General features: G+C 38.3%; 1 protein-coding gene across 7 annotated transcripts in view; it reads left to right on the forward strand.

Moving 5' to 3' along the window:
* Nucleotides 1–13,378, forward strand: part of ITPR2 (inositol 1,4,5-trisphosphate receptor type 2) — a 515,364-nt gene that overhangs the window by 410,084 nt on the left and 91,902 nt on the right. The gene's annotated exons all lie outside the window — the stretch shown is intronic.

Genomic DNA, 13,378 nt, shown 5'->3' on the forward strand with positions numbered 1-13,378 from the left:
TTCAGTGTGCTAGACAGAAAAAATATGCAGCCGAGAATCCTTTATCCAGCAAGTCTGTCATTTAGAATAGAAGGAGAGATAAAGGTCTTCCCAAACAAACAAAAACTGAAGGAATTTGTCACCACTAAACCAGCCCTACAAGAGATCCTAAGGGGGACCCTGTGAGACAAAGTACCAGAGACATCACTATAAGCATAAAACATACAGACATCACAATGACTCTAAACCCATATCTTTCTATAATAACACTGAATGTAAATGGATTAAATGCGCCAACCAAAAGACATAGGGTATCAGAATGGATAAAAAAACAAGACCCATCTATTTGCTGTCTATAAGAGACTCATTTTAGACCTGAGGACACCTTTAGATTGAGAGTGAGGAGATGGAGAACTATTTATCATGCTACTGGAAGCCAAAAGAAAGCTGGAGTAGCCATCCTTATATCAGACAAACTAGACTTTCAATTAAAGGCTGTAACAAGAGATGAAGAAGGACATTATATAATAGTGACAGGGTCTATCCATCAGGAAGAGCTAACAATTATAAATGTCTATGCGCCGAATACCGGAGCGCCCAAATATATAAAACAATTACTCATAAACATAAGCAACCTTATTGAGAAGAATGTGGTAATTGCAGGGGACTTTAACACCCCACTTACAGAAATGGATAGATCATCTAGACACACGGTCAATAAAGAAACAAGGGCCCTGAATGAGACATTGGATCAGATGGACTTGACAGATATATTTAGAACTCTGCATCCCAAAGCAACAGAATATACTTTCTTCTCGAGTGCACATGGAACATTCTCCAAGATAGATCATATACTGGGTCACAAAACAGCCCTTCATAAGTTTACAAGAATTGAAATCATACCATGCATACTTTCGGACCACAATGCTATGAAGCTTGAAATCCACAGAAAAAGGTCTGGAAAACCCCCAAAAGCATGGAGGTTAAAGAACACCCTACTAACGAATGAGTGGGTCAACCAGGCAATTAGAGAAGAAATTAAAAAATATATGGAAACAAACGAAAATGAAAATACAACAATCCGAATGCTTTGGGACGCAGCGAAGGCAGTCCTGAGAGGAAAATACATTGCAATCCAGGCCTATCTCAAGAAACAAGAAAAATCCCAAATACAAAATCTAACAGCACACCTAAAGGAAATAGAAGCAGAACAGCAAAGGCAGTCTAAACCCAGCAGAAGAAGAGAAATAATAAAGATCAGAGCAGAAATAAACAATATAGAATCTAAAAAAACTGTAGAGCAGATCAACGAAACCAAGAGTTGGTTTTTTGAAAAAATAAACAAAATTGACAAACCTCTAGCCAGGCTTCTCAAAAAGAAAAGGGAGATGACCCAAATAGATAAAATCATGAATGAAAATGGAATGATTACAACCAATCCCTCAGAGATACAAACAATTATCAGGGAATACTATGAAAAATTATATGCCAACAAATTGGACAACCTGGAAGAAATGGACAAATTCCTGAACACCCACACTCTTCCAAAACTCAATCAGGAGGAAATAGAAAGCTTGAACAGACCCATCACCAGTGAAGAAATTGAATCGGTTATCAAAAATCTCCCAACAAATAAGAGTCCAGGACCAGATGGCTTCCCAGGGGAGTTCTACCAGACGTTTAAAGCAGAGATAATACCTATCCTTCTCAAGCTATTCCAAGAAATAGAAAGGGAAGGAAAACTTCCAGACTCATTCTATGAAGCCAGTATTACTTTGATTCCTAAACCAGACAGAGACCCAGTAAAAAAAGAGAACTACAGGCCAATATCCCTGATGAATATGGATGCCAAAATTCTCAATAAGATACTAGCAAATCGAATTCAACGGCATATAAAAAGAATTATTCACCATGATCAAGTGGGATTCATTCCTGGGATGCAGGGCTGGTTCAGCATTCGCAAATCAATCAACGTGATACATCACATTAACAAAAAAAAAGAGAAGAACCATATGATCCTGTCAATCGATGCAGAAAAGGCCTTTGACAAAATCCAGCACCCTTTCTTAATAAAAACCCTTGAGAAAGTCAGGATAGAAGGAACATACTTAAAGATCATAAAAGCCATTTATGAAAAGCCCACAGCTAACATCATCCTCAACGGGGAAAAACTGAGAGCTTTTTCCCTGAGATCAGGAACACGACAGGGATGCCCACTCTCACCACTGTTGTTTAACATAGTGCTGGAAGTTCTAGCATCAGCAATCAGACAACAAAAGGAAATCAAAGGCATCAAAATTGGCAAAGATGAAGTCAAGCTTTCGCTCTTTGCAGATGACATGATATTATACATGGAAAATCCGATAGACTCCACCAAAAGTCTGCTAGAACTGATACATGAATTCAGCAAAGTTGCAGGATACAAAATCAGTGTACAGAAATCAGTTGCATTCTTATACACTAACAATGAAGCAACAGAAAGACAAATAAAGAAACTGATCCCATTCACAATTGCACCAAGAAGCATAAAATACCTAGGAATCAATCTAACCAAAGATGTAAAAGATCTGTATGCTGAAAACTATAGAAAGCTTATGAAGGTGATTGAAGAAGATTTAAAGAAATGGAAAGACATTCCCTGCTCATGGATTGGAAGAATAAATATTGTCAAAATGTCAATACTACCCAAAGCTATCTACACATTCAATGCAATCCCAATCAAAATTGCACCAGCATTCTTCTCGAAACTAGAACAAGCAATCCTAAAATTCATATGGAACCACAAAAGGCCCCGAATAGCCAAAGTAATTTTGAAGAAGAAGACCAAAGCAGGAGGCATCACAATCCCAGACTTTAGCCTCTACTACAAAGCTGTCATCATCAAGACAGCATGGTATTGGCACAAAAACAGACACTTAGACCAATGGAATAGAATAGAAACCCCAGAACTAGACCCACAAACGTATGGCCAACTCATCTTTGACAAAGCAGGAAAGAACATCCAATGGAAAAAAGACAGCCTCTTTAACAAATGGTGCTGGGAGAACTGGACAGCAACATGCAGAAGGTTGAAACTAGACCACTTTCTCACACCATTCACAAAAATAAACTCAAAATGGATAAAGGACCTGAATGTGAGACAGGAAACCATCAAAACCTTAGAGGAGAAAGCAGGAAAAGACCTCTCTGACCTCAGCCGTAGCAATCTCTTCCTCGACACATCCCCAAAGGCAAGGGAATTAAAAGCAAAAGTGAATTACTGGGACCTTATGAAGATAAAAAGCTTCTGCACAGCAAAGGAAACAACCAACAAAACTAAAAGGCAACCAACGGAATGGGAAAAGATATTTGCAAATGACATATCGGACAAAGGGCTAGTCTCCAAAATCTATAAAGAGCTCACCAAACTCCACACCCGAAAAGCAAATAACCCAGTGAAGAAATGGGCAGAAAACATGAATAGACACTTCTCTAAAGAAGACATCCGGATGGCCAACAGGCACATGAAAAGATGTTCAGCGTCGCTCCTTATCAGGGAAATACAAATCAAAACCACACTCAGGTATCACCTCACGCCAGTCAGAGTGGCCAAAATGAACAAATCAGGAGACTATAGATGCTGGAGAGGATGTGGAGAAACGGGAACCCTCTTGCACTGTTGGTGGGAATGCAAATTGGTGCAGCCGCTCTGGAAAGCAGTGTGGAGGTTCCTCAGAAAATTAAAAATAGACCTACCCTATGACCCAGCAATAGCACTGCTAGGAATTTATCCAAGGGACACAGGAGTACTGATGCATAGGGGCACTTGTACCCCAATGTTCATAGCAGCACTCTCAACAATAGCCAAATTATGGAAAGAGCCTAAATGTCCATCAACTGATGAATGGATAAAGAAATTGTGGTTTATATACACAATGGAGTACTACGTGGCAATGAGAAAAAATGAAATATGGCCTTTTGTAGCAACGTGGATAGAACTGGAGAGTGTGATGCTAAGTGAAATAAGCCATACAGAGAAAGACAGATACCATATGTTTTCACTCTTATATGGATCCTGAGAAACTTAACAGGAACCCATGGGGGAGGGGAAGGAAAAAAAAAAAAAAAGAGGTTAGAGTGGGAGAGAGCCAAAGCATAAGAGACTGTTGAGAACTTAGAGCAAACTGAGGGTTGATGGGGGGTGGGAGGGAGGAGAGGGTGGGTGATGGGTATTGAGGAGGGCACGTTTTGGGATGAGCACTGGGTGTTGTATGGAAACCAATTTGACAATAAATTTCATATATAAATAAAAAAAAATCACCATTTGGCAAACAATACTGTAGTAAGAATCATCAATTAAATATTAGTACTACATTTAATGGATGCTAAAATTCACAGGTGAATATTAGATAAAAATGCATAATGAGACACAGGATATTGACATAGTCTCAAAGTGTTTTACCCCAACATACTTATTTATTACGAGAGGAGAAAGAATAAATTTAATTTGGAGAAATCACTTCAAATGATCAGCGTTAATGTCACCAGTAATGAGATGTCAATAACAAGTACCTCTTGATATGATCCACTGACAAGGACATGGCAGTATTAGCCAAAATACATAAACTGAGGAAATTTTAGACAAACCCCAAATTAGGGACATTCTTCAAAATAATTGGTTAGTAATCTTTAAGCTTATGAAAGATAAAGATAGAGGAACGTTTCAAATTAATAGAAACTAAAGAGATATGACAACTGATATGTGATCCTGGTCCAGATAAAGAATACTAATTGGGCAACTGATAAATTTTGAATAAGGCCTATAGATTAGATAAAAGTGATATATCATAATAAAGTACCTAGGAATAAACTTAACCAAGGAGGTGAAAGACCTGTACTCTGAACAATATAAAACACTGATGAAAGAAACTGGAAATGACACAAAGAAATGGAAAGATATTCCATGCTCACAGACTGAAAGAACCAATATTGTTAAAATGTCCATACTACCCAAAGCAATCTACAGATTTAATGCAATCCCTATCAAAAGACCAACATCATGTTTTACAGAACTAGAACAAATAATCCTAAAATTTTATAGGACGACGAAAGTGGTGGAATATCCAAAGCCGCACAAAGCTGGAGGCATCACAATCCCAGATTTCTATTATACTACAAAGATGTATAATCAAAACAGTATGGTCTAGCACATACACACACAAAAAGACACATACATCAGTGGAACGGAATAGAGAGCCTAGAAATAAACCCTTGCATTCATGGTCAATTAATCTTTGACAAAGGAGACAAGAATATGCAATGGGAAAAAGATAGTCTCTTCAACAAATGGTGCTCAGAAAACTGGACAGCCACATGCAGAAGAATGAAACTACACCACTTCCTTATGCTGTCACAAAAATAAACTCAAGATGGATTAAAGATCTAAATGTGAGACCTGAAACTGTAACAGTCCTAGAAGAAAACATAGACAGCAATCTTTTTGACATCAGCCATAGAGATATTTTTCTAGATCTGTCTCCTCAGGCAAGGGAAACAAAAGCAAAATTAAACTATTGAGACTACTCCAAAATAAAAAGCTTTTTCACAGCAAAAGGAAACCATCAACAAAACCAAAAGGCAACCTACTGAATGGGAGAAGATATTTGCAAATATCCGATAAAGGGTTAATATCCCTTAATAAATGTATTCAAAAACTCAAAACATATTGATTTATATTATCAAGGTATATAAGCAATTCAACACTCCCCCCCAAAAAATCAATTAAAAAATGGACAGAGCACCTGAGTAGACAATTTTCCAAAGAAGACATATAGATGGCCAGCAGACATATGAAAAGATGCTCAACATCACTCATCATCAGGGAAATGCAAATTAAAACCACAATTAGATATCACCTTACACAGGTCAGAATGGCTAAAATCAAAACAATAAGAAGTAGCAAGTGTTGGTGACGATGTGGAGATAAAGGAACCCTTGTGCGCTGTTGGTGGGAATGCAAACTGATGCAGTCACTGTGGAAAATAGTATGGAGGTTCCTCAAAAAGTTAAAAATAGGGTTAAAATAGAATAATGCAACTACTGAGTATTTATCCTGAGAAAATGAACATACTAATTTAAAAAGATATGTGCATTCCTATGTTTATTATAGCATTATTTACAATAGCCAAGATATGGAAGTGAACCCATGTTTATCCAAAAATGAATGGTTAAGTGAAATAAGTCAGTCAGAAAAAGACAAATACAGTATAATTTCACTCATCTGTGGAATTTGAGAAACAAAATAAGTGAACAAACAAAGAAAAAAACAGACAAAAAGACTCTTAAATACTGAGAATAAACTGGTGGCTTCCAGAGAGGAGGTGGGTGGGGAATGAGTCAAATAGAGAAAAAGAATTAAGAGGACATTTATCTCGATAAGCACTGAAAAATGTATAGAATTGTTAAATCATTTCATTGTTCACCTGGAACTAATATAACACTGCATGTTAATTATACTTCAATTTAAAAAAGAAAAGATAAATAAAAATAAAAAATGGTGTATTGCATTAATTTCTTGATATTCATGACTGTAATATGGTTATGTAAGATGGAATCCACGTGAGGGGGATATAGTAATTTTGCATTATATTTGCAGCTGTTATATAAATCTGAAAGTGTTTTGGAATGAAAAGTAAAAAAAGAAAAAATAAATATGAGGATTCTGTCCAACTCTAAAGTCCCTGGATTCTGGGTATAGACATTGATCGTGAAATCACCTGGGAAATCCTGGGCCAAAAAAAAAAAAAAAAAAGGCTTTGGTCATAATGAGCCACTTTTCCCAACCCCACACCCTACTACAGGCTGTTCCAGAGTCATTGTGGCCACTGTGGCAGTGAGGACAGGGATGCTGACAAAGGCAATGGGCTGTGTAAGCTTTCTCCAACCATGTTTTCCAGCCTGATCACACATGAACTGGGAATTACTGGTGTTTATATATCTAGTGTACTGTTGGATTGTAATATTAACTGAGAGAGCATTGTCTCCCTTCAACCATAGTGGTGGTGTATAATAATTAACAGAAGGGTCACCTGGGTGGCCCAGTGAGTTAAGCAGCCAACTCTTGATTTCGGCTCTGATCATGATCTCATGGTTCCTGAGATAGAGCCCTACTTCTTAAGATTCTCTCTCTCCCCCCTTGCCTGCTGCCCCTTCCCCATGTGCATGTGTACTTTCTTTCTCGAAAAAGTTTTTGAGAATAAAATAAATAGAATAAATATAAAAGAAGTAATTAAAGGGAGGTACTTAAGGGGAAGGTGATTCTCAGGGGATCAGCTTAGTGCACTCTCTCCCCAAATCCTGCTGTAGATCATTGCCTTTCATTGCCAGGCTTTGAAGAGCTCAGTTTGAATTTTTTTGTTTGTTTGTTTGGGGGAATATTATGCAGTAGTTTTTATTTATTCAACTATAAAAACTATGGCAATTTTTTTGATGGGTAACACTTTAGAGTAACACTATATTGCTATACATTTGGTTGAGGATCAGATTGGATTCAGGAACAAGTGAAAACAATAACAAAAATCTTCAAACATTGAAACAAAGAAATACTTTTTTTCTCCCCTTTAATTAAATGCTACTTTCCCATAGGCTTCCCTAGACTGGTTTGCAGTCTAAGGTGATAGGAAACAAGCCTTTGGGCATTCTCAAGAGACTGCAGGTTAAGCTATGGTGCCAAGCAGGAGACTGAAACCCGGATCTGAGTGTTAATCTTAGGCATGTTCTGAGAACAGAGGCAGATTCTCAAATGTTGCCTAGTGTTCTTTCCTCTGAACCAATTATATTTTCCCTTCTCTGGCTAATTCAGTGCAGTAACAATCCTGTCACTACCTTTCCTGGTTATGTGGAGGGAACCTGACAGGAATGTGTGGCTTCTGACTGGAGAGACAATGGACTAGCTTTGATCTATCTCCTCCCGAACAGTGAGGAGTTGCTGAGGAAGGCCTCTTTGGGCAACTGAAAGGTCCTGTGTCTTGGGATAAACATTTCTTACCCTTGGGAAATGGAGGACCTCTCAGCGTGAAGCTGTGAGCTCTTGAAGGCAGCTCCACTTGACCGCTCTCCTCTGTCCCACACGATTCAACTTGGTAACTGGGCTGTAGGAAACTTTGTTAGATGTAAAAACAAAAAGAAGTTAACACAGGTCGCTTTTTATGCCATTCTAAATATTTTGGGTTTTTTCTCTCATTTCCTCTTTACCATTTTTGGAGAGGAAGCCCTTTTTTCCCCCTGACTTTTCCCAATGGTATGGATTGATTTTGATTGGTCATTTCCACCAGGAATCATAGATGACTGATGCCAGGTTTAGGAAGGGTGAGCTCAGTTTACATTTATTCAGGAATGCAAGGTTTATTTGTAAGGCTATTGGTTTTGGTTTTGGCTTCTTTGTTTGGTTGATTGGTTTATTTATTTAACATATGCCTCTCTAAAAAGGAAACTGTGCCCAGAGTTGAGTAATGAGGTTATGGCTGCAGCTGTTGGTGCTAGAGAATATCCTAGATGTCCATCCAGAAGCTGAACATTTGCCATGCCAACTGCCCCTGCCCAGTTTGGAAAAGGCAGACTAATTAGTGGAGAAAATTGCTGCTATGGGAATTTCTTATATCCAGAGAACATGTTTTTTTTCCTAAATCAGTTTCAAATTTAGAGTGCAATTTGTTTTTCCCTCCAGTGCTTTGTGTTAAAGAAAGTTAAGTTCTTCAAGGTGATTTTAATTCATTCAATTTAATAGCAACCATTGATGAAGTGTGTCTATATGCCAGGCACTGTACTAGGCCCTAAAGACACGGAGGTTGATAAAGCTGTCCTTGCCCTCAAGGAGTTTATGGTCTAATTAAGGGACGAAGAAATGAGTAAGGCACAATAGTGAAGACTACCCATGGATTTATGGCTGGATGTCTACTTTAGCTGGAATGAGGTGGGAGAAACAGGAAAGTCTTAGGAGGTTACATGGAAGGCAGAGAAATGGAGAGAGACTTGAGGTAAGAAGCAGCATGTTCTGTACAGTAAGCTATAAACGAGTTACTATGAAGTGGATAAGATACTCCCATTATGTGAATTGAATTGAGGTCGCCAAGTTTGCTGTTTGAATTTTCTCCCATAAAGGACAAACTTCGTACTTTTTAAGACTTAAAAATATGTAGGGTGAATTTTTAAAAAAATTCCATTATTAAAGTAACAATGCTTATAATAGAAAATTTATACAAATATAAAATATTAAGAAGAGTCACCCCTCCCACGTTTAGTGGGTAAAAACTGTCTTTGACAATTTGTACTGTACTGTTGTCAGAGTTTAAATTTATTACTATTTTTGCATTAAATCTTCAGCCTGAGACCAATGTGACCATTCTTACAGAATATGATTGCACCTATTGACAATTGGCGATACTGCCATTTTAAGTAACTTTTAAGTTTATTAACTTCACAAATATGTATCTAGCATTAAACTATGTGCAAGGTACTACATTAGATGCTCTTTGAGTTCTTTCTACAAAGGGATCAAATGCCCAGTTTTTTTAAATATAATTTATTGTCAAATTGGCTTACATATGACACCCAGTGCTCATCCCAACAAGTGACCTCCTCAATGCCCATCATCCATTTTCCCCTCTCCCCCACTCCCCATAACCCTTGGTTTGTTCTCTGTATTTAAGAGTCTCATGGTTTGCCTCCCTCCCTCTCTGTTTGTAACTATTTTTTTCCCCTTCCCTTGCCCCATGGCCTTCTGTTAAGTTTCTCAAGATCCACATAGGAGCGAAAACATATATCTGTCTTTCTCTGACTGACTTACTTCACTCAGCATAATACCGTCCAGTTCCATCCATGTTGCTGCAAATGGCATGATTTCATTCTTTCTCATTGCCAAGTAGTATTCCATTGTATACATAAATCACATCTTCTTTATCCATTCATCAGTTGATGGACATTTAGGCTCTTTCCATAATTTGGCTGTTGTTGAAAGTGCTGCTATAAACATTGGGGTGCAAGTGCCCCTATGCATCAGCAGTCCTGTATCCCTTGTGTAAATTCCTAGTACTGCTATTGCTGGGTCATAGGGTAGTTCTATTTTTAATTTTTTTTGAGGAACCTCCACACTGTTTTCCAGAGCAGCTGCACCAGTTTGCATTCCCACAAACAGTGCAAGAGGGTTCCCATTTCTCCATATCCTCGCCAGCATCTATGGTTTCCTGAGTTGTTCATTTTAGCCACTCTGACCAGTGTGAGGTGGTATCTCAGTGTGGCTTTGATTTGTCTTTCCCTGATGATGAGTGACGTTGAGTATCGTTTCATGTGTCTGTTGGCCATCTGGATGTCTTCTTTGGAAAAATGTCTATTCATGTCTTCTGCCCATTTCTTCACTGGATTATTTGTTTTTTGGGTGTAGAGTTCAGTGAGTTCTTTATAGATTTTGGATACTAGCCCTTTATCTGATATGTCATTTGCAAATATCTTTTCCCATTCCATTGGTTGCCTTTTAGTTTTGTTGATTATTTCCTTTGCAGTGCAGAAGCTTTTTGTCTTCATGAGGTCCCAATAGTTCATTTTTGCTTTTAATGCCTTTAGAGATGTGTGGAGTAAGAAATTGCTGTGGCTGAGGACAAAGAGGTTGTTGCCTGCTTTCTCCTCTAGTGCTTTGATGGTTTCCTGTCTCACATTGAGGTCTTTCATTCGTTTTGAGTTTCTTTTTGTGTATGGTATAAGAAAGTGGACTAGTTTCATTCTTTTTTTTTTTAATTTTTTTTAATGTTTATTTATTTTTGAGACAGAGAGAGACAGAGCATGAGCAGGGAAGGGGCAGAGAGAGAGGGAGACACAGAATGTGAAGCAGGCTCCAGGCTCCGAGCTGTCAGCACAGAGCCCGATGCGGGGCTCGAACTCACGAACTGTGAGATCATGACCTGAGCCGAAGTTGGACACTTAACCGACTGAGCCACCCAGGCGCCCCTAGTTTCATTCTTCTACATGTTGCTGTCCAGTTCTCCCAGCATCATTTCCTAAAGAGACTGTCTTTTTTCCATTGGATACTCTTTCCTGCTTTGTCAAAGATTAGTTGGCCATACATTTGGGGATCCGATTCCAGGTTTTCTATTCTATTCCATTGGTCAATGTGTCTGTTTTTGTGCCAATACCATACTGTCTTGATGATTACAGCTTTGTAGTAGAGGCCAAAGTCTGGGATTGTGATGCCCCCACTTCGGTTTTCTTCAGTATTACTTTGGCTATTTGGTGTCTTTTGTGGTTCCATACAAATTTTAGGATTGCTTGTTCTAGTTTCGAGAAGAATGCTGGTGCAATTTTGATTGGGATTGCATTGAGTGTGTAGATTGCTTTGGGTAGTATTGACATTTTAACAATATTTATTCTTCCAATCCATGAGCATGGAATGTTTTTCCATTTCTTTGTATCTTCTTCAATTTCCTTCATAAACTTTCTATAGTTTTCAACATACAGATCTTTTGCATCTTTGGTTAGGTTTATTCCTAGGTATTTTATGGCTCTTGGTGCCGTTGTGAATGGGACCAGTTTCTTTCTCATTCTGTTGCTTCATTATTGGTATATAAAAATGCAACTCATATCTGTTTGTTGATTTTGCACCCTGCAACTTTGCGGAATTCATGTATCAGTTCTAGCAGTCTTTTGGGGGTCAAATGTCCAGTTTTAAGTGCATGGTTACAATTTCTTGTTTAATCAGGGCTCCTGGGTGGCTCAGGCAATTAAATGTTGACTCTTGATTTGGGCTTAGGTCATGATCTCACAGTTTGGTTTGTGGGATCGAGGCCCTGCATTGGGTTCATGCTGACAGCGTGGAGCCTGCTTGGGATTCTCTCTCTTCCTCTGTCTCTTCCCCTCTCCCACTCATGGGCATGTGCTTCTTGCTCTCGCTGTCTCTCTCTCAAAACAAACAAACAAACAAATAAACAAACAAACAAACTTAAAAAAACACACAATCATTTCTTATTTAGTCTAGGGGAAATCTTGGCAGGCCAGATACTGTCTAGGAAAGAATAGTCAAGATGTGTTTAGCCTATCAGGCATTAATAACAATGAGCAGTGTAACTATTAGTGTCAACACTAGGATTTTTAAAATAAGAATGTCATGGGGTGCCTGTGTGGCTCAGTTAAGCGTCCAACTATTGATTTCTGCTCAGGTCATGATGTCATGGTTCATGAGTTTAAGCCCTGGTTTGGGCTCTGCACTAACAATGTGGAGCCTGCTTGGGATTGTCTGTCTCCCTCTCTCTGCCTCTCTCTCTCTCTCTCTCTCTCTCTCTCTCTCAAAAATAAATAAATAAACATTTAAAAATAATAAAATAAGAATGTTGCACCAAGCCACTGCTTGTGAATTATACTGAAGAGTCCAGTGACTGGCTGAAAGTTGTTAAATGAACATAGATATTGGCAGTTTTAGTAAACTTAAGAGTGAAGCTCCACAACTAGCAAATTTTTAACCAGAGACTTAGTTATGGACTCAAAATGAGATCACAGATTATGTTTTTGTTTATTCATTTAATCAATGAATATTTACTCATTGCTGCATGCCACATTTGTGATAGGCCCAGAGATCACTCTTACAAAGCTAACATTCTGACAGAGTCCAAATAAGAATGAGAGAAAGTTGAAGGCGCTATGGTCTCCATGGACCTTTGAGATCTGTGAAGCTAGGGTTGTTGGTGGTCAGGCTATGTTTTGGTAGACATAAAGTGTGAATCAGCCAACATAGTAATAAACATGAATTGGGTACCCATTTTGTTAGCATTGCCAGAAGATGGGAATTAGGCTAATTTCCAGAGAATTGTATCCCCTCTTCTTTCCCCATCTTCAAAGTCATGTAATCAGATCATAAATATGGTGAGGAGCTTAGATCAGCTCTCTCTTCCCAAATTTCTTTCATCACTGTTTGTTTGAGGCAACATGATATATAATAAACACTGAAAAAAAAAAAACAGCTAATGCTGTTTACTTCCTGACTTGTTTTGTTTTGTTTTTTAACGTCTAACAGACTCTTCCTACCTATTTTTGATCTATTAGCACTCACTATGAACTAAAGGCTTACACAGAATTCATTGAAGGAATTCAAATAATCCCAGGGTGTCAGTGATAATACAGAAACTCTACACACCAAAGCACTTGTGGTGTTTTGCATGTAGAAGTGAATTTTATAAATAATGAAACTGGCCAAAAGAAATAACTAGTGGAAAATCTCCATTTTGTTGTTTCCCCTGTGACTTCATTAGCCAATAGACCCGTGTTTGAGGTCCTACAGCTGATCTAATCAGCCCAAGAATGTAGCCCCTTACTTTACTTCTGCAAATCCAGCACCCCCAACCTTCACCCAGGGATTCCTCGAATCCACATAGTGAGTACA

Source organism: Puma concolor, chromosome B4 (genome assembly GCF_028749965.1).
Source record: "Puma concolor isolate L17-30 chromosome B4, mPumCon1.1.hap2, whole genome shotgun sequence".
Lineage (NCBI taxonomy): Eukaryota > Metazoa > Chordata > Mammalia > Carnivora > Felidae > Puma > Puma concolor.